This window comes from Lissotriton helveticus, chromosome 3_2, assembly GCF_964261635.1.
Source record: "Lissotriton helveticus chromosome 3_2, aLisHel1.1, whole genome shotgun sequence".
Classification (NCBI taxonomy): Eukaryota; Metazoa; Chordata; class Amphibia; order Caudata; family Salamandridae; genus Lissotriton; species Lissotriton helveticus.
The window spans coordinates 5,436,889-5,449,711 of NC_136062.1; the positions used below are offsets into that span (position 1 = coordinate 5,436,889).

At 46.9% G+C, this 12,823-nt stretch overlaps 1 protein-coding gene across 3 annotated transcripts in view; it reads right to left on the reverse strand.

Annotated features, from left to right (window-relative positions):
- Positions 1–12,823, reverse strand: part of SH3GL3 (SH3 domain containing GRB2 like 3, endophilin A3) — a 1,443,414-nt gene that overhangs the window by 703,436 nt on the left and 727,155 nt on the right. The window lies entirely within an intron of this gene.

The window sequence follows — 12,823 nt, forward strand, 5'->3', positions numbered from 1 at the left end:
TGTGACGCCGATGGTGTTCCTGTGGATGATGGTGATCCCTCCTCCGGTTTGGTTGACGCGGTCATTTCGAGTGATCTTGTAGCCGTCCGGGATGGCTATGGCGATGTCGGGGGCTGAGGAGGCATTCATCCAGGTTTCTGTGAGGAAGGCGACGTCTGGTGCTGTTGTGTCGAGTAGGTCCCAGAGTTCGACAGCGTTCTTGTGAACGGAGCGGGTGTTGAGCAGGATGCACTTGAGGTGGTTTTTGTTGTTGCCTGGTCCGGGCGGTGGGGTGCAGGTTTGGACGCGGGTGAATTTGCAGACTTGGCAGGAGAAGTGTCTGTGGGTGCACTTCGGGGTGGCTTGGTAGCAGGCAGATGGTTGGCCGATGTTGAGTGCGTGGAGGGTGGTGGTGTTGTATCTCCGTCGGGTTTCTTGGTTTCGGCGGGGGCCAGGGGTTCTGGCGCTGGGCGCGGTCCAGGCGCGGAAGGGCGCAGACAGGCTTGCTTTTGGCGTGCCCTTGGCGCGCCAGCTGCGCGGCCTCCATATGAGGGGCTGTGGGAGGGAGGAGCAGCTGGGAGGCTGGAGCGGGGTGGAGTATGGGGCACCAGGGGAGGGGGGCGCAAGGGAGGCAGCGGCAGGAAAGCGCGAGGGAGGGGAGCGGGTGGGGGGGTGATACAGAAGGCAAAAAGGGGCAGGGGGGAGAGGGCACAAAGGACACCAGTAAGCGAAAAACAGTAAAAGAAAACAGACAATGGCAGCACAATTAAAGGTCGCAATCTGGAAATAACAGGCACAGTCAAACCAAGCAGTTCAGGACACAGCGGGTAGCGGCAGCGGGACAACGGCACAGGAGGACCGTGTGGCGGCTGAGGGGGCAACCTACCTGGTGACAGGGTCAAGGGGCGCTCCCTTCACCACCGCGCGGCCCCCATATGAGGGGCTGTGGGAGGGAGAAGCAGCTGGGAGGCGGCAGCGGGCGGTGAGTGGGGCACCAAAGGGGCGGGGCCGCAAGGGATGCAGCTGTGGGAAAGAGTGAGGGAGGGGAGCGGGTGGGGGGTGATACAGAATGCAAAAAGGGGGTGGGGAGAGGGCACAAAGGGCACCAGTAAGTGAAAAACAGTAAAAGAAAACAGACAATGGCAGCACAATTAAAGGTCGTAATCAGGAAATAACAGGCACAGGCAAACAAAGCAGTTCAGGGCACAGCGGGTAGCGGCAGCGGGACAGCGGCACAGGGGGACCATGTGTCGGCTGAGGGGGCGACCTACCTGGTGACAGGGTCAAGACAGCTGTCACACACAGCTCGCACTCTGCTCGCCGTCTCCTATTTGACGCCTCGCTCTTCTTTGTCCCTTAACGTGCCAGTCAGCTGCTAATACATGCAGCCTCTGCTCTCGGTGGTGGAGGGTTCAGCACTGGAAAAACAAGTGATCTGCGGCACCTGCCGCGTAAAACAGACTTCTCGCAGCTTCTACCGTGGCTCTCACCGCGCCCGGCAGCACCGGCAGCACCTGCAGTACCTGTCGCGTTAATCAAACCTCAGCACCGTTGCGCCACAGAGAGTCCAGAAGCCTCAGGTAAGGACATGCCGGATGAGGGCTTCCTGGTTGCCCCTCATGTAGCTGCGGTGGCGTTTTTTGAGCGCTTGACACTCACAGCCGATGCACAGCCCTCTGCTCATCTCCTTGCTCCTTACTCTGCTCCTCATTCCTCGCTCTGCTGGAGAGGGCTCCACTTGTGCAAGCAGAAATTAACCCTGCTTTATGCATAAGATAAGCTGCATTCTGAAGTGGCCATAACAACCACTGTTGGTCGAATGCAGAAAGCCAATACGCAAGAAGCTGCAATGTTCCACCCTTTTCAAGTGAACATTCCATTTTCTAGCCAAAACCTTTCTCTCTCTTTCCCGTCCCTGTAAAATCCAGCATGCAAGGTTCTCGTTTACCTTTTAAAACATCACAGCTTCCCTCACACCCGTCAGAGTTGCCACACAACTGGATTCTGGCCAGAGTATTCTGGTTGTCTGGATTTCATTCCTGTTGTTTGGCTTGCAGTACATTCCTGTGTACTTAAGGCAGCTTTTCATTACCCAATAGACTCCTGATAAAAAAAAAATACTTGTAACTTGTGAACTTTGAATATGGTGGGGAGTTAAAAACGTCTTTGATTTTAACCTTGTGATTGAGGTAAACTTATTCATGGGGCATTTGAAGGTCGCTCAAGAAAAGTTTGGAAAAAAGCAGAGCCAAATGAAGCATTTTACATCACAATTGTCTTATATATTGACTGAAAAATCTAGTATTGTAAATAGTATTGAAGAAATTCAAAATAAAATATTTTAATACTATTGTGGGCAGCCAGACCCCCATTCCATGGGGGTTCAGATTTATCCTTCACCATAAAACATTGAAAAATTATTGGGAAAATAATTTATTTTCAGCATAATTTCCCTTACATTGTGCTGAATATCTATCTCTTCCAGGCAGTAATGCAAAGGTCACCTGATTTTTCAAAATGAATATAGCATCTTTCTTCGCTTTACTTTTCCAAGCAGCCTCTTCTGAAGATTCTGAGTAATGTATTATGAAACAGATTTTAAATGGAAGGGCAGGGTGAACAAAACAAAAGTCACAATCCACAGACAATGGTGCAACCCTTACAAGCTTGTAGAGCAATGCTACTTAAATATTACTTAGAGAACACAATGTGACAGTAGACCAGTTACCCCAATGTTACATTAGGGGTGAGGGAAACTCGCTCAGTTTTACTCCATGGAATTCCCCGCAGTTATATGTGAGATTCCGCTGAGTTCACCCCACCCCAAGTTTACATTACATCCAAACGCTGTGCAAGGCTTCCTTTATAAACACCGCCATGATCAGCCCAAAACACAAGGCCAGAAAGGACAGCCAGCAGGGAGAGCTGTGGCAGAAGCAAACATTACTCCGTGGCTGCTTGAAAAGGGTGTTTGCCTCTGTTTAGTACATCCACCTCAGACTTCCTATTCAGATCTCGGTGAGCTCTGCAGGCAGAATAAAGAGAGTAGGGTCACCCACCCCACACAGACGCGCTTGCCAGGCCCCTGATGTGGATTTCAAAGAGTTTTGTCCAAAAGTAAATGTGGGACATGGGTTGCAGTTGAAATCGGGGCACAGTGGTGTGCCCTCTTGGCGCCACTTCTGTTAACCAGTCTATTTTGTCTCACTGTTCTAAAATTGCTGGTTGTAACGCTATAGAAATGTGACAATACAAACATTTGTAATGCACTTGCTGCAAATGTCTGTCCATACTTTACAGTTTATGAGACTGGGTCCAAAGAGGTCTGGCCCAGAGTTTCATCCTTCTTAGAACAATGTAATTTGAGCAATGAGTGTCACGGAGGGTAGCAGCAAATGGGGTCAGCTTGGCGCGTGCGGCAAGCAGGAATTCGCACCGTAACCATATACGCTATAGACAATTGCACGGCAATGCACCACAATCGCATACGTGTTTCCCCCAGATAGGCGTATGCAATCTCTGTTTCAACTGCTGAAATGTAGTGTGCCATAAGCCACATACCCTGCGCTCCCCCCTCCAAAACATGCCGCCATCATTTTCTCCCCCACATTCTCTTGGCTTACTGAATTCTCCCCTCTCTTCTGCTCCCTGTTCCCTCCCAGGAGCTTATTTACAAGCCCCTTGCGCACCCGTATGTCACTTTTCCCATGTTAAAAATGACGCAAAAGCAGCACAAGGGGCTTGTAAATAAGTCCGCCAGTTTGCAGTTCTCACTTACATCTCTCCTCTGACTATATATATATTCACTGAAAAAACCATAGGTTATAGACCATATATAGTTAGGAATTAGCATTTAAAAAACCTTATTTTACTCACACAAAACCATTGAAATTCCATATATAGTTAGTTGCACTAACTATATATCGCGCACCCGCAATCCACTGCTGATGATGTCACATATTACATCATTCATGACATGGTCAGTGACATCACTGATGACATCTCAAATGACATCACTGATGACATCACTGATAACAACATCCAGTGATTTTATGTTTCTGTAAAGTTTAAATATGTCTTACATATTGAAGAATGAGTGGATGTATAAGTGTCTGGACGAAGGATTTAGTAGGTGCATGACTGACTGTATGAGTGAGTGATTAAATGTGTCTCACTGAGTGCATGGGTTAGTGACTAAACTGTCTTAATTTGTGCATCATTATGTCTGTTGTTCTGTAAACTGCTGCATGTGTTGATCAGTAGCTATATGAGTAACTATATGGGTTATTGATTGATTGTCCAAGTATTTGTATGGGAGACTGAGTGTGTGTGTGGCTGGCTGGGAGGTGTGTGACTCTGTGCAGATCAATGTGTACTTATATCAATGATTGTATAACAAGGTAAGTATGTGTTAGTATATGTTTGAAAATGTAAGGTGCTCTATGTTTAACTGTATAGACAAGAAAATGGAAGTGTGATTGATTCTTTACAGGACTGACTAGGTGTGTGAGTAACTCCATGGATGAGTGGCAGAGTGTGAGTGTCTGTATAGGTGTATGAGTGCATATGATAGTGTTGTAAAGATGAGTGATTGTATGTATGAATGATTGTATGGGTGAATGAGTGAATGTGTGTGTAGACGTAGGAATCAGTGAGTACATATGTAGTAACTACTATTGGTGTGTCAATGGTTTCAAAAATTATACTCTGTATTTAACACTGGGTGAAACAGAGGTTATATTAAAATGTGAGGAGATGCATTGTATTGTCACATGAATGATATCATCAGTGATGTGGTCATTGATGTCAAATGAGATGTCATCAGTGATGTCATTTGAGATGTCATCAGTGATGTCACTGACCATGTCATGAATGATGTAATATGTGACATCATCAGCAGTGGATTGCGGGTGCGCGATATGTAGTTAGTGCAACTAACTATATATGGAATTTCAATGGTTTTGTGTGAGTAAAATAAGGTTTTTTAAATGCTAATTCCTAACTATATATGGTCTATAACCTATGGTTTTTTTCAGTGAATTTTCAAGGTTTTGTAAATGCTAATTCCTAACTATATATGGTCTATAACCTATGGTTTTTTCAATGAATTTCAATGGTTTTTTAATAGCAAATATCATAAGCTGTCGAATGTCAAGTACGTGGTAAGTGAAAACATTTTCGTGTTTATGCACACTGATCTGCTTTGAATGGTGCCCCCCCCCCTCATTTCTATTAGGAGTACTCTCTCTTTGCACATAGTGAAGGGTAGTTAACGCAGGCCTTTGCCCCCGTTGTAATACGTCATGCCTGCTTCTCTCTCCATTTGATTGATTGTTATCCAAGTATTTACTGTTTTAGAATTGGTTCTCTTTGGTTCATTCTCTATTTACAAACAAACACAGAGTCGCAATACTCTGTTTAGTCTTTGCAGATAACGAAAAATCGTGTAAACAAAAAAAGAAAAGGAATCGAGCAAAATCAGTAGGCCACTAATGGGATCTCTTTTTGACCTCGCTAAAATAGAAACATTAGGAACAACCCCTCATGACAAATACAAAACTAGTGAAATGAACTGAACTCCACACAATGATGGCTGCAAAACAGCTCGGCTCCGCCACCCACCCCGCCCAAAATAACGATAAAGAGCGGCTGCCATGATTGGTTGCGGAATGGCCACGACGGAGCTACGAAATGGTACTGCTCTCATGCTAACCCCAGCTTCAGTCTGAAACATCCAGAAACACTGTAGACTACCAATTCGATCAGTTCCGGTAGCGCCCCAATGTAACCCGGTAGAGAAGAACTAGCCCTCCCCTCTTTGACTGATGGTTCTTGTTGCCTGTCCCTTCTGTTGTCATTTAACAGAACTATTTAGCCTGCTGAAAGGGGTTGTGTTCCGACCGCTGGTTGGTGGAGACATTTTGACTATATTCTGGACCTGCGTTGTCGCGTAATGCGTCATATGACGCGCCGCGTTAGCGCATCCGGAAGTCATCCGGGGCGCGCAGCGCGTAACGTAAGCATAACAAGTCATGTGACTTGTTAATAAAACTTTTCATTGGTTCATTTTACTTTTCTTATTCTAATGATTAAAGGCTTGGTCATATGACCTAAAAATTACGCTTTTTATTACTTCCGAACATTATTTTTTCTTAAATATATGTTATAATGTTCCAGGCTAATGTACTTTCCCGGAAAATTTACAACTGTCCTGCAAGTAAAATATATTCTTTTTTCGAGAAAAATAGCGTTTCTTCGTCCCATGACGGAGCCGTTGAGCAAAAGAGGGTCGACCTGCTGTCTTAGTCGCCGATACGCCTGAATATGAGATTCTTATCGATCACTTTATGTTGCAGGAATAGAAAACACAACAGCCCTTGACCATTTATCTTTACTGCGTTCCTTCGTATTATACCTTTTACCCTTCATGTAATTGGTCTGCTTTATTTCACTTGCCTTTTAATGATTCTAAAACAGTGACTATTATTAAAAACTTTACCAATGTATATACTACTACCATGTTTTCTTTTAAAAACCTTTATTGTGAAAATTTCATTATACAAATACGAGCCTATAACCACGTGGTCCGGCCACGGAGCAAACTGTAATCGTATATGATGAGTAGACATTTACATTGTAGAGGAACGTAACGGGCGGGCCATTAGGTTGCAAGAACTAAGGTGTCTAACAGTTACGGAATCGGTGGACGTACATTTTATAATTAAAATACGACAGGGCCAGTTACAATAAAATTATCTAGATATACATTTGTGGGCAAGTACCATGGGTGACGTTAATTCGAACTTTCAATAGTACAGTAATCAATAACACATCAGAACTTAATATCAATAGGGATGTCGAAATATTCAATCAATTTTCGTCCCCGCCCGCCATGTGCTTCAAAACTGCATACGTATCTCGTGATTTCAAGGTTCTGCAACCAGTACACAACAAGGAGTTACGAGTCCCATTTATTCCGGCGCCATTTTGGGCGAGGACGGGCAGGTCCAGGATATAGTCAAAATGTCTCTACCAACCATCGACTATGATGATGTTCATATGCTGTATTTATTAGAGTAACACTCATCTGTCCACATGAAATTAATTTGCCACAATCTAAACATGTCATTTTAATCTTTCCAAAGTTCTTCTAAATATTTGGGACCGTTTCCTTTGCCTCTGATGCTGTCAGTGCCACTTCTTTGATGAATGTACTAGCAGGTCAGGGGTTCTCCTCCAAATCTCTCTTTTATGCAGCACTATAATTAATTGGTGCCACCTCTCCATATGACGATGCATGGTATAGTTACCATAACTATATTTTTTTTCGGTTCCTCTGGAGAGTTCCTCGTGGCAGATGAAGCGTGTAACGTACCGGGCATTTACCTTTTTTTGCATGTACAGGAAACGAAAAAAAAATCGAGCGTCCGAGTTCTAAGGTGTCCCAGGGCCATTTTAGTGGACCAGGCCCAAATCCAAAGAACAGGCCGCCATTTTGAGAGTCCTGTTGCAGCCGCCTGTCGCTGTAGCATCAAGAGCAGCCGAAACTCAACTAAATGGCAACTGAAACGGTAAAGGGGCGCCCCACTACAGCAGACGAGCCTCCACCTAGGAAGGCCCGTTCACGCCGCCTCCCCCCCCCCTTCGGGCACCCCACGCCGTTATTCGGAGCAGTATTGTAGGATGGCCACACCAGTGCGGCAACTTGCTAGACATCACCTCGGTGGTAACCGAATCTCAACGCCTTGTGGTGTCTTCTATTCAGAAAACATTGTTATGCTGCCTTCGACCTATTCGCCGCAAGTGCGCACACAACTCAACTGCATAGCTTGCTAGACACCACCTCGGTGCCATCCGGATCTTGGAATCTCAGCGCCTTTGGGTGTCTTCTCTTCAGAAAATATTGTTGCGCTGCCTTTGGCCCCATTCGCACATCGGTCCGCTACTGACGCCATCTCACAGGCTAATGGGGCGCCCCACGCCGAGTTTCAGCATTGTAGGATGACCACACCAGTGCACCTTACTAGACACCACCTCGGTGCCATCCGGATCTTGGCATCTCAGCGCCTTGTGGTGTCTTCTATTCAGAAAATATTCTTGCGCTACCTTTGCCCCATTCACACATCGGTCCGCTACTGACGCCATCTCACAGGCTAATAGGGCGCCCCACGCCGAGTTTCAGCATTGTAGGATGACCACACCAGTACAGCAACTTGCTAGACATCACCTCGGTGCCATCCGGATCTCGGCACCCCACTGCAGATGAAGTGCCTCTCAACTATGAAACCACCACGGTGACATCCGGATCTTGGCGCCTTGTGCTGGTTCCGGCCTATTCACACATCGGTCCGCTACTGACGCCATCTCACAGGCTAATGGGGCGCCCCACGCCGAGTTTCAGCATTGTAGGATGACCACACCAGTACAGCAACTTGCTAGACATCACCTCGGTGCCATCCGGATCTTGGCATCTCAACGCCTAGTGGTATCTCCCATACAGAAAATATTGTTGCGCTGCCTTTGGCCCCATTCGCACATCGGTCCGCAACTGACACCATCTCACAGGCCAACAGGGCGCCCCACGCCGACTTTTACCATTATAGGATGGCCACACCAGTACAGCAACTTGCTAGACATCACCTCGGTGCCATCCGGATCTTGGCATCTCAGCGCCTTGTGGTGTCAGTCAGAAAATATTGTTGCGCTGCCTTTGGCCCCATTCGCACATCAGTCCGCTACTGACACCATCTCACAGGCCAACAGGGCGCCCCACGCCGACTTTTACCATTGTAGGATGGCCACACCAGTGCCACAACTTGCTAGACACCACCTCGGTGCCATCCGGATCTTGGCATCTCACCGCCTTGTGGTGTCTTCTATTCCGAAAATATTGTTGCGCTACCTTTGGCCCCATTCGCACATCGGTCCGCTACTGCCGCCATCTCACAGGCCAACGGGGCGCCCCACGCCGACTTTCAACATTGTAGGATGGCCACACCAGTGCGGCAACTTACTAGACACCACCTCGGTGCCATCCGGATCTTGGCGCGTTGTGCTGCCTTCGGCCTATTCGCACATCGGTCCGCTACTGACGCAAACTCACAGGCCAACGGGGCGCCCCACGCCGACTTTCAGCATTGTAGGATGGCCACACCAGTGCTGCAACTTGCTGGACACCACCTCGGTGCCATCCGGATCTTGGCGCGTTGTGTTGCCTTCGGCCTATTCGCACATCGGTCCGCTACTGACGCCGCCTCACGTGCCAACGTATTTTCTCCGCATTTTATACCCTATGCCGCATAACAGGTCATGTGACTTGTTTATAAAACTTTTCATTGGTTCATTTTACTTTTGGTTTCATAATGATGGAAGGCTTGATCATATGACCTAAAAACAACACTTTTCATTGGATGAAAACTTTTTTTTTTCCCCAAACGATGAAAGCCCCACCTTGTTTCTGGATGTTTCAGACTGAAGCTGGCGTCAGCATGAGAGCACCACCATCTCGTAGCTCCGTCGTGGTCATTCCGCGAGCAATCATGGCAACCGCTCCCCACCAGAAGCCTACAGCAGTCGGGGGCCCCCAAAACTTTTGATGAATCCTCAAGGCGGAGGGGACGCTTTCGAGAATGGGGTCCAAGACCTAGCAGACAAGCGTCCGATTTCCAAGGTGTCCCAGGGCCATTTCAGTGGACCAGGCCCAAAAAGGAAACAGCCTGCCGCCATTTTGAGAGTCCTGTGACAGCCGCCTATCGCTGCACCGCACAGTGGACCAAAAACGGACGGAATGGCAACTGAAACGGTAAAGGGGCGCCCCACTACAACAGATGACACTCCACCTGGAGAGGCCCGTTCACGCCGCCTCCCCCGGGGCGCCCCACGCCGTTATTCGGAGCAGCATTGTAGGATACCAAAACCAGTGCGGCAACTTACTGGACATCACCTTGCTGCCATCGTTCTGCTGCCTTGGAACTATTCGCACAACAGTTTGCTACTGATGACCCACCCCCCGCGACGCCCCACGCCGGAAATCTGGACGTTGTGCTGCGTTGGGACTATTCGCACAGCCGACCGCTACTTCGTTGTTTTTCCCTAAAAATGTTTATATGTTATTACTGTTTTTGTTTTCTTGTATATATTTATAAGTTATTAAAGTTTTATAATCTTACTACTTTGTCGGAGTGCTATATATTTTTAATGTGACACATAATTGTAAAAACTTTGATGTACAAAGAGTCATCCCTGGAATCTTCCGCTTCAGGCTCGGTCCCCTCCCCAATCACAATACAGGATGGTTTTCAGATAATAGGAACGCGTCTGCTGTGATGGATCTCATCGAGTGTGGGCCTTGATCTACTATAACTCCTTTGAAGAGGGGTGATTCTTTACAGCTGGGGCCATAAACTACATCTGCAGGGCTAGCTGATACCCTAGGACCGGCCTGGACAATCGGACATAGAGGAAAAGGAGTGTCAGAGGGTGCGGTAGTGAATAGGGCGAAAGGGAGGTGTCGGGCGGGCACAGGGTGTGATTCTCAGGGAAGAGCAGCGCAGATGGGGGGAGGTTTATTACCCATGCATAAGACAGAGAGCGGGGGTGACCACTGCCTGGGGGAGATGCTTGCGAGGGTGGGGAGCCATGCTAAGGATCGACAGCGTGCACAGAGTGGGTCTGGTCAAGGCATCTAAAATGGCTGCCGTGCACGACAAAAGTGTGGCATTTGAAAAAAGACAAGATGGCGCAGACAATGTTTTTCAACACTTCCTGATTTCCTTCGAATCGAACGTTAACAGACGTTGGGGCATATTACCAAAGTTACGCGATATTTATCCCTAACGATGCTTAGCAACGATTTTTTTACCGCTAAGCATCGTCAGAAATTATCGCAGATAAACCTTGCTATTATCAAGGTTTATCGCAAATACGATAAAAAACGACCGCAATGCATTAATATCGCTGAAAACTCAGCGATATTCATGCATTACCGAGCTAATGCTCTTAGCCATGTTATCCACCTCCCATTGGATAACATGGTTAAGAACTGCTCAGGGCAGGTGCTAGCTTTTGGAGATATTCGCGCTTATCGCAAATATTTCCAAAAGTTGATAATAAGAGATAGCGATGTTAGCGACTGTTTCCAGTCGCTAACATCTTGGCATGCCCACTTTGCATGTCATTAGTGATAAATATCACTCACATGCAAAGTGGGGCCCAAGATGGTCGCTATCTCCTACTAGCCGTCGCTAACTGGTGTTAGCAACAGCTAGGTAATACAGATATAATTTTATCTCCGCGAAGCGGAGCGCTGTTACAGATATATATCTTGTTTTTGAACGTTAATTTCTCAAAATCCACTGAAGCACATATATTGAGACCTAGCAAAGGCACATCGAGCTACCAGTCCCTACAATTTTGCCAAGTTTCGTGCAAATCCATTCAGCCGTTCGATTATTATTATTTTTTTTTTTTTTGCCCCGCGGGGCCATTTTAAAACCTCCACATCAAACCTAAGAGGTCAAGGAGGATCTACTATGTCCCCTTATGGTCATTTGCCCCTTCGCTTTGGCCTCCTCTTGTCTCTCGATCCTACCGAGAGACAAGATGGCGGCCGCTACGGACTGTTTGCAATGTTTACAGACGCCGGAGAACCAATCAGCTTCGCAAACCTCCGTTACGCGAAGCGGAGCGCTGTTACAGATATATATCTTTTTTTGAACGTTAATTTCTCAAAATCCGCTGGAGCACATATATTGAGACCTAGCAAAGGCACATCGGGCTACCAGTCCCTAATATTTTACCAAGTTTCGTGCAAATCCATTCAGCCGTTCGATTATTATTATTATTTTTTTTTTTGCCCCGCGGGACCCTTTTAAAACCTCCACATCAAACCTAGGGGGTCAGCGAGGATCTACTATGCCCCCTTATGGTCATTTGCCCCTTCGCTTTGGCCTCCTCTTGTCTCTCGATCCTACCGAGAGACAAGATGGCGGCCGCTACGGACTGTTTGGAATGTTTACAGACGCCGGAGAACCAATCAGCTTCGCTTCACAAAGCTCCGTAACGCGTAAAGTCCGCGAACCGGAGCGCTGCCCGGTCCGCTGTTACAGATATATATCTTTTTTTGAACGTTAATTTCTCAAAATCCACTGGAGCACATATATTGAGACCTAGCAAAGGCACATCGGGCTACCAGTCCCTACAATTTTGCCAAGTTTCGTGCAAATCCATTCAGCCGTTCGGGCTAAAAGTGAGGCCAACCGCCCTATGGAAAACTCAATGTTAAAAACATGTTTTGGGACCCCCCTTTTTTCTCGGCCCCCCCTTGACGAACCCCCCCCAAATTTTCAAGGGCTGCTCAGAAACAAAATGTGCCATTTTCCTGAAAATTTCAGCCAATTCCGTCCACAAACGCAAAGTTATTAGACATAGAATTTTCAAAAATCCCATAGAGAAAAAATCCTAACTATATATACCTACTGGCGACCGCCAGTAGGTAATATATATATATATCCGATTTCTCCTGTTTCCCATGGCATTATCTCCCCCTTCCTACCACCGTATTCCTCCTCTGCTCTCTTTTCACTCTCTACATAGTTCACCTACTGCTCTTGTACCTCTTCACTCCGTATCTCTCGCCATTAGGCAGCCTGTTCTCGCAGCCATGTTAGAGTCCGAATTCAGTAGCGAGTAGGGCGCATTAGAGGAAGACCCTTTGCAATGACGCAACATTATGTGACATGCACCAATCACATCTAAGTTACAATGCCTGCTTACTTTTTAGGAGCAGAAACGAAAATGGTTATGAATAATAGCAGCAGAGAAGTGAAGACATACCTAGCAATTA